We start from the raw sequence: 22,190 nt of genomic DNA on the forward strand, positions 1-22,190 counted from the left end.
CAATGAGATAAAATATGGATGAAGAAAATGAGAACATTAATAATTGAAAATACTTATTTCCACAAATACAGTCTTATTAGTGAGTTTCTATATTTTTCCAAAGGTTGCTCTTCGTTTATGTGTCATTTATGTCTGTCTTTATGAGAACATAAAAATTAAAACTACTTATGTTAAAGGAACAGTACTTCTTTATCACCAGTAACTTCTTCCTAAATGTAACTGAAACGTGGTCCTTTTCCCACCATCTTTTCATTTCCTGTCCTACTAAATATGTTTTGTGTGAGCTCAGCCATTTTTAGATTTTCTCACATGAGAAGATGTAGTATTTTATTATGTTTGACATACCTACTTTAGCATTGCAGTTCTTAGGTTCATCAATATTATTATGCATGGCAGTTTTTTTTTTTTTGGATAAAAGGCTGAATAGTAATCCATCGTGTGTATATATGCACATGCATTTTTCCATAATTCTTAATCTAGCACCTCACTGAGAAATAACCAGGGCCGTCAGTACCTTGTCTATTGTGACTAATGGTACAATGAACTGGAGAGAAGATCCATAATGGATAGCTCTATTAATCCGCCATCCGCTAACAGCGTACACATTTTCTCCTTTATCCACACCCTTGCTAAAACTTGTTATCATTTTTCTTTCTGACAACAGGCTTTTTAACAAGGGTGAGGTAATTTTCAACTGAAGTTTGGATTCACGTTTCTCCTAAGACCAGTGATGTTAAATTTTTTCACAAGTACTAGCTCTTTTTAGGTTTACTTTGAAGCACGCACACACACACACACACACACACACACACACACACACATATATAATTTTCAATGTTTAAGCTATTTGTCAATGCTCAAATTTCATCATTTTTATCTTAGGCTTTATCTATTTACATGTTTCTCTCAGATTTTTAATAAAATTTATATACTCATGCTTTAAGGAATCTATATTCCTAGACATAATCAAAAATTATTTTATATCCTACTAAAGATATTTTTCAACTCTGTTCTATTCATCATACCTGGAAGAGCAATAAAACTTATTCCAATAAGCAGATGGATTGATAAGGAAAAGATAGCACACATGCACATTGGAATGTTATCCAACTTCTTACTTAAAAGAGTGAAATGAACAAATTGGAACTCGGATTGAACTGGAGAGAGTTATACTGGGATTGATAACAGGATAAAAAATGAAGCACTGCATAGGGAACCCGCCATGTTGGGCAACATAGAGAAGAGAAAGTAACTTGAAGTAGAGCAGGATACATCCTCTCTGCTCGACAGCTTCCATAGTGTGAAAGGAGCTATGAGGGCTTTGCGAGGATTAGGAAACCTAGTCTTATCCTGGCCTGGGCCTTGCATGCTACAATACTGATCCAACAGGCAGGATTCACTGGTACAAGAGTGGCGCAACTGTTATGAGGTAAGACCTGCTTTTTTTATTGGATGTGAGCCATATTTCCCAAGATTGGATTTCATACTTGGTTAAGCAGTTCTGTTCGATTGTTCAAGGCTAGAGGGCTATAGGATCCCAGGTTGACCCCAGAGTTGATATTTGCTAAATGATAAAGTTACCAACTTTTCCTATTGGTATTTATGTTTATAGCTACAAATGTGAGGTTCTTAGCTTGGCAAGAGACGCTAAGCTTCTTCACGCACTGAACAATAGATGGTGGAGAGATGTCTATGTGTGAAAATTCGAGAAAAAGAGAACCAAGCCATGTGGGCCCAAAGCACACATGGTTAAAATGGCAGTGACACATAGCAATGGGAAGCAGGGGGATGAGCTGGAGAAGCTTAGAATGAGGACAGAGCAGTCAGGACTCTGTAGAAGGTGCTTGAGTTGCTGAGCTCAGCGTGCACTTTGGTGTGCTAATAGGCATCGCACTTAGCAACTTGTCTCTCATTCCTTGTATGAAAACAAAATATGAAAAGGTGGTTTTTGAACACAGGATGATGGCAACACTTACAATTCACAGTAGTTCTGGGTATCTGCAGTAAATTAAAAAAATCATGCAAGAAAATTTTTGTGATGAAAAAAAAACAATCTTTGGCCATCAAAGCTGGCATCAAGCTAGGATTAAACAAAGGACTGTCATCTGCTCTGCCCCTGACTGATATGAGAACAACACTATCATCATGGTATTTCTTTGCTCATTGCCATGGGGGGGGGATCTCTTTAAAAATTATACATGTAAAGTTAATGTAAATAAGAACTGGATGAGAGTTTGAGAAACTAAATGTATAGGCTTAAATTGTAGCTGTATAAAATTAATCTCAACAAACCTTAACATTCTACACACAAAGTCATAATTAAAATTTCCTTATAATCCTCCAATTTATTAAGTCAAAAATAGCAAATATATTCCAAATTTTATGAATAAAGCTTAAAATATTAAATGGTCATGAAGAGATTCTGAAACTTTGATTAAAAAAATAATAATAGTACATGTTCTTCCCATGAGGAAGCTATGACATAACCTAGTTCCAAAGGAAATGCAAATTAATTGCCAAGCAAGTTAATTGTAGAAATCAGTTAAAATAAAGTAGTGTATTTTCTTGCTCACAGGAAAGCCTTCTTAACAAGTATGTAAAAACAACGCATGTCTTGAGATCATGGATGTCTTAGTCAGGGTTTCTCTTCCTGCACAAACATCTTGACCAAGAAGCCAGTAGAGGAGTAAAGGGTTTATTCAGCTTACACTTCCACATTGCTGTTCATCACCAAAAGAAGTCAGGACTGGAGCTCAAGCAGGTCAGTAAGCAAGAACTTTGGAGAGGCCAGAAAGGGATATTACTTACTGGATTCCTTCCCCTGCCTTGCTCTGCTTGCTTTCTTATAGAATCCAGGACTACCAGCTCAGGGATGGCACCACCCACAATGCACTATCCTCTCCCGTCTTGGTCACTAATAGAGAAAATGCCTTACAGCTGGATCTCATGGAGGCATTTTCTTAACTGAGGCTCTTTTCTCTGTGAGAACTCCAGCTTTTGTCAAGTTGACACACAAAACCGGCCAGTACAATGTACATGAACAAGAAATATAATGAATGTTAGTTTTTCTTAAAGTCTCAGTATCACTAGCAACAGAATTTTGCCAAAACAAAATAATTAATCTCAAAGATGATTTTTTGACACTGTCCTCACAGTTTAATATTCAGATAACTCATGCAGTTCAATAATCTTAGTCTCGGTTTTGATACATGAATATCTCTTGAGTATAAATCTGATAATAAACACCAAAGCATGTAAGGCATTTTTCAAGGGTAGTACGATCACACACTGGATCATTAAAAATCTGTTGAAATCTGCACCTCGGGTTTCAGGGCAGAGTATATGAACTACAGCTATTATTTGTAGCAGCCAAGCAAATGTGTCTGTTGGAAAAACAAGGAAGCTTCTTGTGTGACCAGATTTTAAGAACTATTAGAGGTAGGAGCAAAGACAGTGTTAACTTTTAGAGACTGAAAAGGGAAATTCTGTGCACAATTTCAGGACATTTTTCGCGTTTTCTCTATGGTGTTTTTTTTTTTTTTTTTTTTAATCTTTTTCTTTTTTTCAGAGCTGGGGACCGAACCCAGGGCCTTGCGTTTGCTAGGCAAGCGCTCTACCACTGAGCTAAATCCCCAACCCCTCTCCATGGTGTTTAATGCTACATTTGACGTGACAGTATCACAGGCTATATCAAGGAGGCAAGGAAAACCGGAAGCATATAAAATAACATCCAGGAACAAATGGGTGGAGCCTAGGCCTAACAAGTCACGTTTTGGGCTATTGAGATAAAATGTTTTGTTCCTGTATAAACTACTGCCACAAATAATGTAGCAAGTAAGAACAGACTCAGTAACTTCCAGTAGTGATTTCACAGACCTGTTTATTTTTCTTCAAGTAGCTTGTATTTAATTTGTATAAATGGATATATATACATATATATATATATAATTTATCAAAGACATACAAAAGACAAATGATCTTCCATGCATTCTAAGTCAATCCATAAAAATGATACCATATAAGTGGATAGTATGAAAAAACTGAGCACGGACTTTGAATGTTAAATCCTATGAGCAGTGAAAAGCAAGAGACTACCAGTATTCTTCAAAAATCATCTTTATGGACTTCTTTAAGTGCATGTGTTTTTCTATAAATCATATGCACACTCTTCCTACTGATGTAACCCAGAGGACTCATCCGATATAAAATTTAGTAACCAGAGATGAAAATAAAGGATACTGTCACTGGGAGAGGGTGAGAATTGCACATACTTTACGATAATTTTGTCAGTTGTTTGAAAATTAGCAAATTCTAAAGTTACCAATAAAGTAGACTTTATTTCACAATTTATCTTACATCTATAAATTATCTTGCTCTGTAGTGTTTTTCTGCTTGAAAATGATGTTTTATTCTTCTGAGGCTGCCATGCTTTTCTCTTCCTTAAAAAGTGGGGTTGCAAAAACATCAACTGACAATTGATTTAATTGTAGATATCTTGAGGCAGATTGCATTGCAAATTGTTTGACTCTTGCATGTGTTCCATCCTCTCTTTTATCAGGTTAATAATTGATGATGAATTTCAATCATCCTGTTTCCAACTGTTATGCACTAAAACATAATGTATTTAATGGGATATATTATCCTAGTACTTTATCATAATATTCTTGGATGATTCAATCCAAAAGGACCATTTATGTGAGAAGTTATGATTTCATGTAAAAGAGAATAGAAATTAATTTTTTATTTAGAATGTTGATGATTCTGTAAAATGCAGCTGTTTAAAACATTCCCTATATTCAAAATTTTTACTATCTATTTTTAAGTGGAAATAATAATGAAAATTAAAGTAATGATTTTTTAAATTTAGAAATAAATTATAAACAACCATTATGAATTTGTGTAACGTTCCCTGTTTGACCTGAAACAAAAGTTCCCTCTTAGGCACTGTCACTTTCTAACTGTGACATAAATGGAGTAATAGATGTACTTTGAAATTGTACTATTTATATTTTGTATTTGTTTCTTTGACATCATTAAATTTTAGCCTACTCATTCCCAAAATGCATGTAGTAATAACTCTTTGATAGTGGTTGGAGTTTCATCAGACTTTGCATACTCAGTATTTCTCTGGCCTATAAACAGCAGCAGCTTGATCAAAAGTCATACTCCTGGTTTTTAATAAAGACAAGGAGAATATGATGCTTGCTAGTCCTGCTACGAATACCATTTCTTTCCTCCCAAGAACAATTATAACTAGACATTTCTTATAAAGACTGGATGGATATTTTATTTTTCTGGCAGAGCCGAAAAAAAGTTGATTCTAGTCAAAGACTTTCATGTAAAAGAAGTGCTGAGAAGTGTTTCTGCAAGGTCAACAAGATGTTCTCTCATTTCTTTCTGTTTTTTACTTTTATCTTTGGAGTTGTTGGGAGTGTCATAAGGTCTACCTGTGCAGCACAGGCTGCCCTGAAACTTGATGCAATCCTCTAGCACAGGTATGTGTCATGGTATCCTGAGATTAAAACTCTTTTCTCAAAGCCTTGCTCAATTCACATAGCTTTGTAAACGCTTGTAGGTTTACATATGATGATTTAAAGAAAAGAAGCATCGAGTTACACAGAAGTCATAAAGTATCACTTTAGTGGGCCAGCAATACTGCATCTCATATAAAACATAGAAGTATACACATTTATGCATAGAAAATATAAATTATGCTTATTTGAATTTTCTATTCTTGATCATTTCTTTTATTCTCTTCTATTATTAAATGATTAAAATGCTTAACTAATTTTAATTAAATAATAAAATCCATAGAATATAATTTAATTTAAATTTAATTTTTCTTTATTGAGTTTGGTCATAGGTGAGTTTTGTCATTTTTTTGATGTACATTAACCATTGAAACACTGAACCAACATTCTCCTTCCCAAAGACCTTAGGTTTATTCTTTATAGTGTTCAAAACACTTCCTAGTTTAGTTAAAACTCATTAAAAAAAACAGTTTGCATGGTTATAAATAGATTACTTTGGTAAAATATAATGTATTTATTTGATACACATACTACACTACACTTTTACAAATGTTTTTATCTACAAGTTGTAGTTTACTTAAAAATTAAAATATTTTAATTGCTAAATCCACTGTAGAAATAGCATTTTTTGATTAATAAAAACTATTCCAAGTATCCTATTCCCAAAACAAAAGTGTGTCACATACTAGTGAAAACATTATGATCAAGACATATGCAGACACATACCGCCAAGCATTGGGCTAAAGTCTAGGATCCCTGTGGAAGAGTTAGGAATGGACAAAGGAGCTAAAGCGGATGGCAACCCCATAGGAAGACCAACAGTTTCAACTAACCTAGACCCCTCAGAGTTCCCATAGACTAAGCCAGCAACCAAAGAGAATTAACAGGCTGGTCCATGGACTCTGGCCTGGGACTACCTTCTCTGGTCTTAGTTGAAAGGGAAGGGGAGTGAGGAGGGATCACTCTCTCAAAGACAATGGGAGGGGGAAAGAACTGTGCAGGGCTTAGGAGAAGGACAATGCCTGGAATATAAATAAATAAATAAAATAATTAATTAAAAAAAAGATATTGTAGCCCGGTTGGCATTTGTGTTCTCTTAGGGTCCATATGACATCTGTCCAGATGTTCTGGCTTTTAGAGTCTTTGTTGTGAAGTCTAATGGAATTCTTATAAGTCTGCTTTTATATGTTACTTGACCATTGGAACTTATCATTTTTAATATTTCTTTGTTTTGTGTATTTAGTGTTTTAATTATTGATTTTATGACCACCCATTTCTTTAGGTTAGGGGATTTTTTTTCTGATGTTATTGAAGATGTTTCCTGGCCCTTAGGTTTAGTCTTTTCATTGTGTCCTAAATTTCCTGGATGTTTTGTGTTAGGAGGCTTTTGCACTTTGTATTTTCTTTGAATGTTGTGTTAATATCCTCTATGGTATCTTCTGTGCCATAAGACCTGAAGAGACCACCTCCAGTAGATAGACATGGCCCCCAGTGGACAGATGGGGCCAGCCACCCATCTAAAAAATTTTTAACCCAGAATTGTCCCTATCTAAAGTAAAGGTAGTACAAAAATGGAAAAGAGGGTTAAGTAAACATCATCAAGGGACCACCACCCTACCTTGCGTTCCATCCCATCTGCAGACATCAAAGCCATACACCATTACTGATGCCAAGGTTTGTTTGCAGACAGTAGCTTCCTATGGCTGTTCTCTGAGAGTCTCTGCCAGCACTTGAGAAAGACAGAAATAGATGCTCACAATCAACCATTGGACTGAGCCCAGGGACCCCAATGCAAGTTAGGGGAAGGGCAGAAGGAGCTGAAAGGGATTGTAACACCATAGGAAGTACAAAAATATCCACTAACCGAACAGCTCAGAGCTCCAAGGGAATAAAGCACAAATCAAAGAGTTTTATGGAGGTACCCATTGGTCCAGTTGCATATGGAGCGGGGATGGCCTTATCTGGCATCAATGAGAAAGGAAGCCTTTTGTCCTGTGGAGGCTTGATGTCCCAGCATAGCGGGATGCTAGAGTGGTGAGGCTGGAGTGGGTGAGTAGGTAGAGAAGCACCCTCAGAGGCAAAGGGAAGGGAGAATGGGATAGGGTGGTTGTGGAGGGGAAACTGGGAAGTGGGATATCATTGAAATATAAACAAATAACCAAGAATTAATCTTAAAACAGCTGTTCATTGAAGAAGAAATGGTGCAGATATTGAAAGACTCAAAGAGAATGTTTGTTGTAAAATTTTGTGTCCAGAAACGTCAGACACTCTACACTAAAAGTCTCATTGTCATGGCTGCTTAAACATGAGCTGAACCAGGACAACATTAATGCACGTGAAAAAGTGAATAGAGAAAACTCACAAGGCTTGAGTTCTAGACAAAGCCCAACTGACAACTATGGAATCGAGTGAGTGGGTGAAGTATCTTCCCCAGGAAAGAGAGCACTCCTGAAAATCTGCCTAGAAGTAACATCCTATGAACTAAGAGGGCTGTAATTTTGTATTTAGATACAGACACACACACACACACACACACACACACACACACACACAAACACACACGCATACAAACACATAATTAAAGATAAAAAAAGGTCATGACTTTAAAATAAAGCAAGCAAGATTGCACGGGAGGGTTTGAATGGAAAAGATGGAAATCAGAAGGTGATTTAATTATATCTTGACCTCAAAAATTAAAAAAAAAAAAACAAATATGCTAGTTTATGTCACTCTCAATAGCAAAGAATAAATATTAAATATAAAAACTACCTAGAATAACATCATCCTAATGAAAATTATTCAACTCTCTATATAGTTTCAACAATATTCATATTGAATTTTATTCATTGAAGTAAGATGGATCCCTTACAAAAACTACACATCTCACATTTCTCACTGATTTTGTCCTTTGTCCATAATACTCTTCTCTTCCAAAGTGTTAAACACTCAAATTTGACATGCTTTTTTTGAGATATTTTCTTATATTTTCAACTCAGGAATTATTCCCCTATTAACACAGTCCTTAGTTTGTATGTAATACAATTTGACATCACAAACAATAATTATACACTTTTATTAAGGCACATTCTCAAAAGTTCTATTACTGACAGTTTCTAACTTGTTCTATAGATTCTAGTAACACAAGTCTGTCCCTTAATTTCCATGGGTACTGTGAATGTCTTTAAAGTGTCCTTTTATGTCTTATTTTTATTCATAAAGTGAAGAACCTACCATAAAGGGTTAGAAATTACTATATTGAAATTTTAACAATAATTTAATTCTTCAAAAATGAAAACTATTTTTGATTATATTCTTTAACTCCCCACAGTCCTTCCAGACCTCGCCCCATTGTCCTAACTATATTTTTTCTCACTTTTGAAAACGTCATGAATTATTTTTATTATATTTTTGGGGATATTAGGTTAATTAAATTTGTTCAAATTCTAATGCCATTGAAATTTTGTGTTTGTACTTATGAAATATTGGATTAATTTTCTAAACTATTCAGATATTTCAGATATTTCGGTGCTTAAGTTTATGACTAAACATATTTTGTGATGCTGAACATGATGCGTTTGAGACATTTGCTCACACGTACTTCCTAAATTACGTTCAAAACTCTGGTTTCACATAATCCATTTCTTATTATCATTTGTGCTTCTGAATGCAAGTGGAGGATTTTAACATGTGCAAAATTAATTTCTATCTAATAGCTTGAATGACTCTTAACGTAATTAATTAGTTTCTTTCCAGGAGAACTTGCTTAGAAAATAAAGAGGACGGTAGAAGAATATTGCGTTTCTTCTCACAGCAGGATCTTCTTATTTTTTTCAAAGTTGCCTGCATCCTACCAAGAAAAGGCCCCAATAGATATTTATGTCTTGGCTCACTGATTCACTTTGTATAGCCTCCTAGTCACTACTTCCCAAATGATATTTTGTGTAAGGATTTTCAAGTTGAGGAAAAACAGTCTGAATTACCCCATATTATACACAAGGTACACTGTCATTGTAATATTTCTTATTCTCAGGAGACATCTTATTTGTTTTCACTCTATAAAACCAGAAAAAGAGAAAGAAATCTGTGATCCTGCCTGCCAAACCCAGCCATTATCTTGTATTTTGCATAGAAGTCATTATTCCTTTGAAACATAATAGTGACATAAACATCCCTTTTAGAAGCTCTGTAGAGAATACTCCTAACCCCATCTTGATTAAATCCTTATATATTAAAAACAAAAATATATAGCTAGGAATTCTCAAATCACAGAACAAAATGCACCGATTGCATTTATTGATCATCTTTAAATTATAATTCTATCCACCATTACCTATTACTATTCTGACATTTATAATTCAACTAACCCATAAAATCCACTGTTTTATATCTAGTAATACATTGGTCTATATATCCATACATATTAGCAAATAATTTTCATTTTCTTGATTTTTAAACTTTTCAAAGAATTATTCAGTGTTCATGGATAACTCATTAATAACTAAGAGAGACTTTCCAACTCACAGGTTTTGTCTGGAAAATTTTGTTATTACATTGGTCCAAGGATGAGTAAGAATATTCAAGGAGAAATATTTCTTGAAAACTATCATGCACTACTGTCACAATAATTTAGTAGCATATCCATGTGAGATACTAAAATGCTTTAACTTATACTTTTGCAATATGCAAACGTGGAGTGTGGTGTATTCATTTCTCTTAGTTTTAATAATGTTCATGTAAAATTACTATTTTTCATCAGCAGTAATTTTTCAAAAGTACCCACTGTGTCAAAAATAGCAAAATAGCTAACAGTAATAAAATTATTTAATCTAACTTTGGAAGTAGCAAACAGAAAAAAAAAGACAAACAAACCAAAAAACCGAAAAAAACAAAAACAAAAACAAGAACAAAAACAAAAAAAGGTCAAACTGAACCAAACCTAAAGACAGCAACAATAACAAAAGCCTCATTGATACTTTTCCCCAGAAAAGATACAACCCTATTTGTGAAGGTGATCAAGATTTCAGTACTATTCTAAGTGCTATAGAAACATTAGCAATTAATACTTTGTTCAATGAGATCACATAACCAAAACATTCAGGTAACTCATTTACTCATGAGGAAGTCGACAGACACAGATATATAAATAAACTCCTACTACAGTGCTGTATTTTACTGCATATGGATATCATGTAGTCAGATCTGAGAACATATTGCATTATTAATTGTTGTGTTATTAAGTTGTGTTTTTGAGAAATGAAAGATGATGCCCTTTCTCTAAAATGTTTCTGATTCAAATCTATTCGGTCATGTAGAAAATGGAATTTGATCAAATATTTTTAAAAAGTAACAAAATAAACTTAGCTCAATGACTACTAAAGTATGTTTCCTTACTTTATTTCTTAGTGGTGAAAATTATAATCTTAGTAATAATCACATTGTTTTTTCAATGTATACACAGCCATTAATTTCTCTGTTCTGTACTTCAAAAACATTTAAGGAACAAATAGAACATAATAAAACAAAGATCATTTTTACTAGTACTATTTTCACTTTTACTAATGCGTGTGAAAGGAACAGTTCTTTTTAAAAAAATTGTTTAGATATTTTATTTGATTACATTTTAATTTAGTTTTTTTTTTGTTTTTTTTTTTGTTTTTTGTTTTGTTTTTTTTTTGTTTGTTTGTTTTTTGTTTTTTGTTTTTTTTCAGCGCTGAGGACCAAACCCAGGGCTTTGCGCTTGCTAGGCAAGTGCTCTACCACTGAGCTAAATCCTCAACCCCTTGATTACATTTTAATTGTTATCCCCTTTCTGGTTTCCCTTTTGGAAATCCCCTCTCCCATCCTCCTTTTCCCTGCTTCTATGAGAGTGCTTCCCCACTAACCCACCCACTCTCTTCCTGCTCCCCACCCTGACATTCCCTTACACTGGGGCATCAAGCCCTGACAGGACCAAGTGCCTCTTCTCCTATTGATGCCAGTCAAGGTCATCCTCTGATACATATGGGCTGGAGCCCTGGGTCACTCCATATGTACGTACTCGTACTCGTACTCTTTAGTTGGTGGTTTAGTCCCTGGGAGCTCTGGAGGGTCCGGTTGGTTGATATTATTGTTCTTCCTATGGGTTGAAAATCCCTCCTTAGAAAATATTGAAGGATGTTTGGCTTTGCAATTTGAATTATTTAAGATACTTGCCTAATATTTACCTTGATCTTCCTTTTTGTATGTAAATTAACAATAATTTCAGGATTGTAACTACCAGTAATGTTGCTGAGGGATATTCAATCAAATTTTTACCATATAAATTATTGCTATGTGCTTTACGTAAATGAATTATATTGCTGTTAATACTAAATAAAGGATGATCACATTAATTGGAATATTGGTAAGCCCTATGTCTAAGTGTGCTTATTTGTACTAGGAATGATTAAGAAAATTCATGACAGGGACTTATTTGTATCATTTAGAAGATACATTTTGCTGAAATAATACACATTTCTCTTTATTGATTGGTGCACCATGACACATATAATTACTATCCAGCATCATTGATAACCTAGGAACATATTTTCTCCTGTTAGAAAGATAAGACTATCAATAAGCACAAAAATTGGTTCAAATTAGCATTCAACTTTGTGTAGTCATCATAAGTAATATGAAGAAAAACAAGATGAGGCACCAACTATGAAGATGATTCAAGTTGCAACTAATGAAACTCATTGAAGGAATCTTTGAACATTTGTTTCACATCTTCAATTGAATAAAGACATCAGTGTTACAGCTGAAAGTGACTAGTACACAGACATTTTTGGATGAAATTTTTAATGAGACGGCTTAAATATTATTCCTATTATATTGACTCCCTGAAGTAATACATGCAATTGTTCATGCTTTTTATGTAAATGCTATTGGTTTCTTAATTGTTTTTCTTTATTTTAGTCACAATAACATGAATATTTTACAGTCTAGGCTATGTTTCCTGTAAAAATGACACTTTGTATTAAATCTCCTGAACTCATCCACCCTGTGTAAGAGGTCCTTTGACCATTTCCTCAGTGTCTCCAAATCCGTCTCCAACAAGTTCATGGAAAGCTCCACTCTACCTACTTTATGAGTTTGATTGTTTTAGTCTTTATGTGAAAGGTCATACATATATTGCCAGTTTGGTTTTGTAAGTTGGCATCAAGTAGAGTTACATGGGAAGAGGAAATCTCAGTTAGGTTTTCTTCCCATAAGACTGGTCCATGAGAATGTGTGGGGGGTTGTTTTCTTCATTATTAATAGATGTAGAGGGCCAAAACCACTATGAACACTGCCACACTTCGGCAGATAGTCTTTGGTCCTTTACAAGAGAAAATACTGAGCAAGTTAAGAGAGCAAACCAGTAAATAAAAATAAAATAACCAGTAAATAAAAACTATGCCTAGCCTCCATGGTGGCTGCTTTACCTCCTGCCACCAGGTTTCTTTAATGATTTTGTGCCTTTCTCCACTCAGAAGTGTGATGGATAATGAGATAACTAAATCAAAATAGGCATATTAAATGATTTAGAAGAGCAATGTATATATTACAGAGTGAGAAGACATCAAAATATGACAATAAGCTGTCTTAAGTCCGTCATGATTATATGTACTATTCACAAAACAGGCTGGAGGTTGAATTTAGTTCCTTCGTATCAAATAGTTGTCATTAATTATATATGTTGGGGTAAACCCACATAATACTGAAAGTAGCTTCTATCTATACCATTGAATTTTATTTAACCACTTACATGTACTACTGTGTTGACAGGGCATAATCAAGGAAGGTCTTCCAGACTCCAAGCCGACTCCTGTTGATGCCTTACGAATCTGACTATAGCTCTCCTTAGTGGGCCCATATCCAGTGCTCCATTTCTCACTGGAACTTGGTAGCACTGCTTTGCTGCAAAGCAAGGATGGAAAACAGTTTCAATCAACGGGTAGAACACAGCCAAAAAAAGAAGAATTGTTTTAGATGAAGAAAACACTATACTCAGAGCCAAATTAGAAGGCTGGAATTTACCAGTTCTCAATGACATGAAGAAAGGATTCTATGTATGGCAACTGGTAAACAATAAGCATCTAAATGTGGTCTATCAGTTAGAAACAAAAAATATACTATTACTATAAAGAAATAATGAGATAACTGAAATACTGTTTAAAAAGTGTAAAAACATGATAAATTGTCTAAAATATAGACAAACACATATGTATATACATACACAAATGAACATGAAAATAAGGATGAAATTAAAAATTGAAGAAAGCTGAGTGATAAAAGTAGTCTAGCTATAAGCACTACCTGCATTCAAGCAGATTCCCAGTTTTGATGTTGTACTGTAGAGATATGATATGCTACTCTGGGATAACGGTGAATGCTGATTTATAGAACTACATCTAAAGGAAGAGTAAATCAAGTGTGGAAACTACGGAAGACAAGTCCTAATGCATATGCAAGTTCTCAATAAATTGACTATTAGATATTTATAGAAGAAGATGAAAATAAAACAGAAAGACCCACAAATATGTTTAGTTAATAACTGTATTGGAACACTTGGAGTTTCTCATTAAAGTTAGAACATGTATATATATATATATATATATATATATATATATATATATATATATATATCATATGTTTGTTTATTACAATAAAATTGCTTTGTCACAGTTATTTTAACTAATAAGTTCAAATGTTAATACAATGTGTAGGTATTTTGATTTGTTTGTACTTATACACATAATATTTTTCAAACAGTATTAAACTACAAATTAGTTGCAAAATCTGCTGTAAAATCGGGAATGTTTCAGGACTGAGACTATGTCAATGTGAGGATGGACTTCAAGGCTGCCGAACCTCAAGAGTGCAGCTGGAATTGGAAAAATGCATGCTGCTCATTCTCTAGTAAGTGAATTTTTTCCATCCTCAACTTCACAAATGTAAGACACTTTAATATTCTAAAATGTGATGAACTTAATTTGTCAGTCTTCATGGTCATTTTTATACTTAAATAATTAGAAAATATTAGCCCTTACAAATGTATATAAATATTTAAGTACATGAAATGGACTTATATATGTATGTGTGTATAAATTTACAACAAGAACAGAGGGTATGATAAGTAATACATCATATGAATCTAGAGACAGTTCATATGAACACTTCTAAATTTGCATTTCTTCCCACTCCCCGGTAGAATCTTTTTTAAAACTACTTTATTCATTTACATTCCAAATGTTTCCTCCCTTCCCAGTCCCTACTCCCCAAGTTCTTCACCCCATCTCTGTTTGTGTCTGAGAGGATTGTTCCTCCACCCACACAACCAACCTTACTCCCCCCACCAGTATCCCTCTTCTCTGGGGAATCCAGTTTCCATGGGATTAGGTGCATCCTCTCCCACTGAGACCAGACAAGGCAGTCCTCTGCTAGACATGTGGCAGGGGCCCTTTCTAGAGTATTGAAAAGATCCTATATAACAAGTTAACAGCACAACTGAAATCTGTATAACTAAGCGAATCAAACACATCCACGATATGTAGATGGCAGGAAATAATCAAACTAGGGGCTGAAATCAACCAATTTGAACCAAAGACCAATTTTGCTTTGGAATATCAATGCAAAAAGACTCCATAAAATTCTCACAAACCGAATCCAAGAACACTTCAAAAACATTATTCACCATGACGTTTTTTTTTTTTTTGAAGGACGTTCGTGACAGCAACTGAAGGGGATATATCTTACTACAAGAAATGTGATAAACATATATGACAGAAAATATCAAATAGTAAAAACGACAGAAATTGAATTCTTAAATGGAACCTCTTAGTTCATTTCATTTTTTTCAAGAATCAAATTAAATTTTATTCAGTTTTTAACACTTTCCTCTTTATTTCCAAGTATTCAGGAAAAATATGATTCCATATATTATTTTGCTTTTGGTATAAACCATTTTTAACTTTTAAATTATATGTTTATTTGTACCGATATGTGTAAACATGTGTGTGTTAAAGAACATGTTTGGAGGACAGAAAACAACCCGGAAGAGTGTGTACTCTTTCCACCCTGTGAGTGCTGCAAATCAAATTCAGATTGTCAAGTATTGTGCATAGTAGATTTATAGCATAAGTCATCTGAACAATTCTGTTTTAATAGGCTTTAATGCTTTTGCTTTCTAAACAAACATTTTTATGGACAAAAGAAAAATTCAAACATTAAATTTTACTTTCTCAATTTCACTATGTAAAAGTCATCCTTGAGTGATAATAAGTATAATTTATAAGCATTACATACGTTTTACAATGAGTTATGATGTTTAACATCCTTGAGATTTTAATTAAAACTCCAATTAATTCCACCTGCGGTGACCACAGCTATAGCTATAATAGACAAACATTTTTGAAATATAAACTCTCTGCCATGTAGTATTGAAAATGCACCTTCTGTGATCCAATGACATATGCCATATTCCTCTAGTATAAGAAAATGTCTCATTTTTTCTAATTAATTTTTACTTTTGATTATTTCTCCTTTTCTTTATCTAGTTGTGATTGCCTTACAACACTGTCTTTAATATTCAGTTTACAGTCTCAGTGTTATTATTTTATAGGAATTTATTGATATATTTCCTGGAGAGTTTATCTTATGGTCTACTTTATATAATGTAACATAAAAACATGTTACAGTACTTGAGAAATTGGCATTTTCAATGAGTGAACTACATGATTATTATGAGTCATATTTGTGACTAAATTCAAGATTCTAGATTTTTAATTTTTAGTACAAAAGTTCATTCATAACTTATCAAATCATAATCTTGTGTTCTTGTTTTGTAAAAAATAGAAAATAAATCCCTATTTTATGCATTTCCATTTTCATTCTCTTTTGTGTCTATGGCTTTTAGGTCAATGACATTTTGTACTTCTTTTTCAGTGATTGCTAATATTTCATGAAAAAGGAAAATAAGAGAATAAATTAAAATGAAAAATGTTCTTAATAGTTAAAATAGGGGCAAAAAGGAGATCAACATATAGGAGAGAGAGAGAGACCTAAAGGGAAGGGTCAAGAAGAGACTGAGAAAGGTAGAAAGAGATGTGTGTATGTGGGTATCTGTTATCTGTGTGAAAAGTGGGGGGAGAGGCAGAGGCTCGTTAAAACGATTCTTTGTCAGTTTGTATTTAAAGCTAACAATAAAAAACAGATATAATATAATCTCAAAAGAAAATAAGAACTCACTCCTTCCATCATTCCCATATCTGGTCCCTCTCCTTTTCACTGATCATCCATCTTGATGGTCAAGAGTCCCTTCTTGAAACAAGTGCCCTGAACAGAAATTGGGTACTGGCTCTGCAGCCAGTATCTCAACACCCAAAGAAAGTCCATCTCCCAGGTGTTCTACCATGCTTAGCATCAGAGGTGAGGAGGCTGCAATATCTGCCCCAACACCCAGTGTAAATTGGTTCCCCAGGGTCCAGGGACATAGAAACCACCACCCAGCCAGGAGCACAGGTTTCTTCCAGTTTGGTCCGGTTCCCTGAGCAGACTAAGGCTCTGGCTCTGAACCCACTCCTACAACACACAGAGGAAGCCTGAATCCCAGGTACTCTGAAATGCCCAGGATCACAGGATCACAGGGGCACAGAGGGAGCTCGATCTGACACAACCAGGATTTCAGGATCACATGATCCCAGAATCATAGGATTACAGAGACAGCTGAACTTTGAAGAGTTCTGACATAAACAGGATCACAGGAGGGACAGCCTGCAGTCTGAGACAGCAAGAGCAGGTATCACTAGAGAACCAGATGAAGAGAAGCAAGCACAAGAACATATGCAACACAAACCAAGGCTACATGGCATCATCAGAACACAGTTCTACCACTACAGCAAGTCCTGGATATCCCATTACACTGAAAAAGCAAGATTTTGGATTTAAAAATCACATCCTATGATCACGATAGAGGACTTTAGGAAGGACATAAATAACTCCTTTAAAGAAATCCAAGACAACACAGGTAAGCAGGTAGAAGTCCTTAAAAAGGAAACACAAAAATCTCTTACAGAATTACAGGAAAACACAACCAAACAGGTGAAGGAATTTAACAAAACCATATAGGATCTAAAAATAGAAATAGATACAATAAAGAAATCACAAAGACAACCCTGGAGATAGAAAACCTAGGAAAGAGATCAGGAGTCATAGGCAGAAGCATCACCAACGGAATAAGAGATAGAAGAGAGAATCTCTTGTGCAGAAAATACCATGAAAATCATTGACACAACAGTCAAAGAAAATGCAAAATGCAAAAATCTCCTAACCAAAAACATCCAGGAGTTCCGGGACAGAATGAGAAGACCAAACTTAAGGAAAACAGGTATAAAAGAGAATAAAGATTCCAAACTTAAAGGGCCAGTAATTTTTTTCAATTAAATTATAGAAGAAAACTTTCCTAACCTAATGAAATAGATGTCCATAAACATACAAGAAGTCTAGAGAATTCCAAATAGACTGGACAAGAAAAAAAACTACTTCCATTACGTAATAATCCAAAAACCAAATGCACAAAACAAGGAAAGAATACTAACAGCAGTAAGGAAAAATTCAAGTAACATGAAAAGGCAGACCTATCAGAATTACACCAGACTTCTCATCAGAGACTCTGAAAGCCAGAATATCTTGGGCCGTTTTCATACAGACCCTAAAGAACACAAATGCCCACAAAGGAAACTCTCAATTACCATAGATGGAGAAACTAAGATATTCCATGACAAAACCAAATTGACACAATGTCTTTCCACAAATCCAGCCCTACAAAGGATAACAGAAGGAAATCCCCAACACAAGGAAACTGCACACTAGAAAAAGCAGGAAATAATCTTTCAATGGCTGAAAAGAAGATAGCACACATACATAATTCCACCTCTACCAACAAAAATAACAGAAAGCAACAATCACTTTTCTTTAATATTTCTTAACATCAGTGAACTCAATTCCCCAACAAAAAGACAGAGTAACTGACTGGATACATAAACAGGATCCAGCATTTGACTTGATACAGGAAATGCCTCAGAGACAAAGACAGACATGACCTCAGAGTAAAAGGATGGAAAAAAAATGTTTTCCAAGCAAATGCTCCCAAAACACAAACTGGAGTAGCCATTCTAATATTGAATCAAATCGACTTTCAACCAAAGTTATCAGAAAAGACAAGAAAAGAGACTTTATACTTGTAGATGTAAAAATACACCAAGATGAACTTTCAATTCTGAACATCTATGCTCCAAATGCAAGCACACCCATGTTCATAAAAGAAACTTTACTAAAGCTCAAAGCACACATAGCACCTTCCACAATAATAATGGTAAATTTCAACATCCCACTCTCATGAATGAACAGATCATGAAAAGAGAAACTAAACAGAAACACTGTGAAACTAGGAGAAGTTATGAACCAAATGCACTTAACGTATATCTATAAAACATTTCATACTAAAACAAAATAATATACCTTCTTCTCAGCAACTCATGGAACCTTTTCCAAAACTGACCATATAACTGGTCAAAAAACAGACTGCAACAAATAGAAGAAGATTGAAATAATCCATTCTCTGACATCCTATCAGATCACCACAGACTCAGCCTGGTCTTCAACAGGAGCAAAACGAACAGAAAGACCACATACACATGGGAGCTAAAAAATATTCTACTCAATGATAACTCTGTCAAGGAAGAAATAAAGGAATTAAAGACTTTTTTAGAATTTAGTGAAAATGAAGGCACAACATACCCAAACTTCTGGGACACAATGAAAGCAGTGCTAAGAGGAACACTCATAAATCCAAGTGCCTCCAAAAAGAAACTGGAGAGATCATACACTAACCCTTTGACAGCACACCTGAAAGCTCTAAAACAAAATGAAGCAAGTACATTTAAGAGGAGTAGATGGCAGGAAATAATCAAACTCAGGGCTGAAATCAACCAAGTAGAAACAAAAAGAACTATACAAAGAATCAACAAAACCTGGAGCTGGTTCTTTGAGAAAATTTAAAAGATATATAAACACTTAGGCAGACTAAGCAGACAGCAAAGAGAAATATTGAAATTAGCACAATCAGAAATGATACTCAAAAGAACTGGAAAATCTAGAGGGAATGGACAATTTTCTAGACAGATAGCAGTTACCAAAGTTAAATGAACACTAGATAAACCATCTGAACAGTCCTGTAACTCGTAAAGAAATAGAAGCAGTTATTAAAAGTCTCCTAATCAAAAAAAATAAATAAAATGCCCAGGACCAGATGGGTTTAGTGCAGAATTCTATCAGACCTTCAAAGAAGACCTAATAACATTACTCTTCAAACAATTTCACAAAATAAAATAAAAACAGAAGGAACACTACCCAATTCCTTCTATGAAGCAACAATTATACTTTTTTTTTTTTTTTGGAGTTGAGGACCGAACCCAGGGCCTTGCGCTTGCTAGGCAAGCGCTCTCCCACTGAGCTAAATCCCCAACCCCTCATCACAATTATACTTATACCTGAAAAACAAAAAGACCCAACAACAAAGAGAACTTCAGACCAATTTCCCTCATGAATATTGATGCAAAATTAATCAATAAAATGCTAGCAAACTAAATCCAAGCACACATCAAAAATGATCATCCATCATGATCAAGTAGACTTGTTTTCAGGGATTCAGGGATGTTCAATATAGGTAAATCTGTCAATAAAAATCAATATAATCCACTATATAAACAAACACAGAGAAAACAAACTACATGATCAATTCTAGATGCTAAGAAAGGATTTGACAAAATTCAATATCTTTCATAATAAAAGTCTTAAAAAGATCAGGAATTCAAGGCCCACATCTGAACATAGTAAAAGCAACATACAGCAAACCAGTAGCCAACCTCAAACTAAATGGAGAGAAACTTGAAGCAATCCCACAAAAATCAGGGAGTAGACAATGTTGGCCACTCTCTTCCTACCTATTCAGTATAGTACTCGAAATCCTAGCCAGAGCAATCAGACAACAAAAGGAGGTCAAATGGATACAAATTGCAAAGGAAGAAGTCAAAATATTACTATTTACAGATGATATGCTAGTATACCATAGTGACCCCAAAAATTCCACTAGAGAACTTCTATAACTGATAAACAACTTCAGCAAACTGGCTGGATATAAAATTTACTGTAGCTTTCCTCTGCTCAAAGGATAAACAGGCTGAGAAAGAAATTAGGGAACTGACATCCTTCACAATAGCCACAAATAATATAAAAACCTTTGTGTACAAAGACAGGCAGGTATATCAGTGGAATAGAATTGAAGACCCAGAAGTGAACCCAGACCCCTAAAGTTATTTGATCTTTATTAAAGGAACTAAAACAATCCAGTGGCAAAAAGACTGCATTTTCAACAAAGGGTGCTGATTCCACTGGGGTTAGCATGTAGAAAAATGCAAATTGATCCATTCTTAGAGACAGGGGCTTTAGGGAAGGGAAACCAGGAAAGGGAGTAACATTTAAAATGTAAGTAAAAATATCTAATTAAAAGAAAAAAAAAGAGTCCTCTTCTTGAGCCCTCTTTGTTACTTAGCCTTACTAGATGTGTGCGTTTTAACAGTTATCCTTTACAGAAAATATCTACTTCTAAGTGAGTTCATATTGTTCTTGTCTTTCTGGGTCTGGGTTACCAAAGTCAATATGGTATTTTCTAGTTCCTGTCATTTGCCTGAAAAATTCATAATGTTATATTTTAGAACACCTGCTATGAGAATATTTGGGTAAATATTTTTGTGGCAGGGAGCAGCATACTTTGGTTATATGCCCAGGAATGGTGTAGCTGGGTTTGAGGGAGATTGAGTCCCATTCTTTTTTCGAGAAACCACCATATTGATTTCCAAATGGCTCTAAAAGTTTGTACTGCCACTAGCAATGCAGAAGTGTTTGTCTTATTCTAACTTCCTGCTAGCATAAGCTGTCACTTGTGGTCTTGATCTTGCCCATTCTGACAGGTATACAATGGAATCTCAGAGTTGTTTTGACTCACATTTCCCCTATGGCTAGGGATGTTGAATGCTTCTTTAAGTGATTCTCAGCCATTTGAGATTCCTGGGTTGGGAATTTTCTTTTCCGATCTGTGACCCACTTTTTAAACATTGGTTTATTTGGTTTGTTAATAGGTAGCATGTTGGCTGGAACTGGAGAAGTCTCACGGACAAGTAAAAAGGTAGTGTGATGGAAATTCTTAGAAATTCTCAATGGTGACTATATAAGGCTCCTATCAATGTAGGATACAGGAGCCTGAATTGACCATCTGCTATAGGTAGGCAAGATTTCTACAGGTTAGGACACCAACCTGGGCGCAAAACCTTATACCATCAATTCACCCTGCCTATAGGACATGCTGGACTAAAGTTGGCACAGAATTTGTGAGAGTGGCCAACCAGTGACAGATCTAGCTTTAGCCCTATGATGTGGAAGGAATCTATTCCTGATCCTGGCAAGATGGCTAAGATCCAGAAGCTGGGATTGCCCAGAGACTTAAGATAAAACTAAACATGATGGTGAAAAAAATAGTCAATGAAATGATTCCTAATGATATGTTGCTATACTCATAGATTTGGTACCTATTTTAATTGT

The 22,190-nt window shown here is 34.7% G+C and overlaps 1 long non-coding RNA gene across 3 annotated transcripts in view; it reads right to left on the bottom strand.

The window, feature by feature from the left end:
• The window catches only part of LOC108352971 (uncharacterized), a 274,923-nt gene that overhangs the window by 237,780 nt on the left and 14,953 nt on the right, over positions 1 to 22,190 (bottom strand). For 2 of the 3 annotated variants that reach the window (XR_010058022.1, XR_001841445.3), the window contains exon 2: positions 13,300 to 13,451. This is a non-coding gene — a long non-coding RNA (uncharacterized LOC108352971). Of the gene's footprint in view, positions 1 to 6,585; positions 7,261 to 13,299; positions 13,452 to 22,190 lie in introns of those variants that run through there. The other variant, XR_005494276.2, reaches the window with a different exon arrangement.

This window comes from Rattus norvegicus, chromosome 15, assembly GCF_036323735.1.
Source record: "Rattus norvegicus strain BN/NHsdMcwi chromosome 15, GRCr8, whole genome shotgun sequence".
NCBI lineage: Eukaryota > Metazoa > Chordata > Mammalia > Rodentia > Muridae > Rattus > Rattus norvegicus.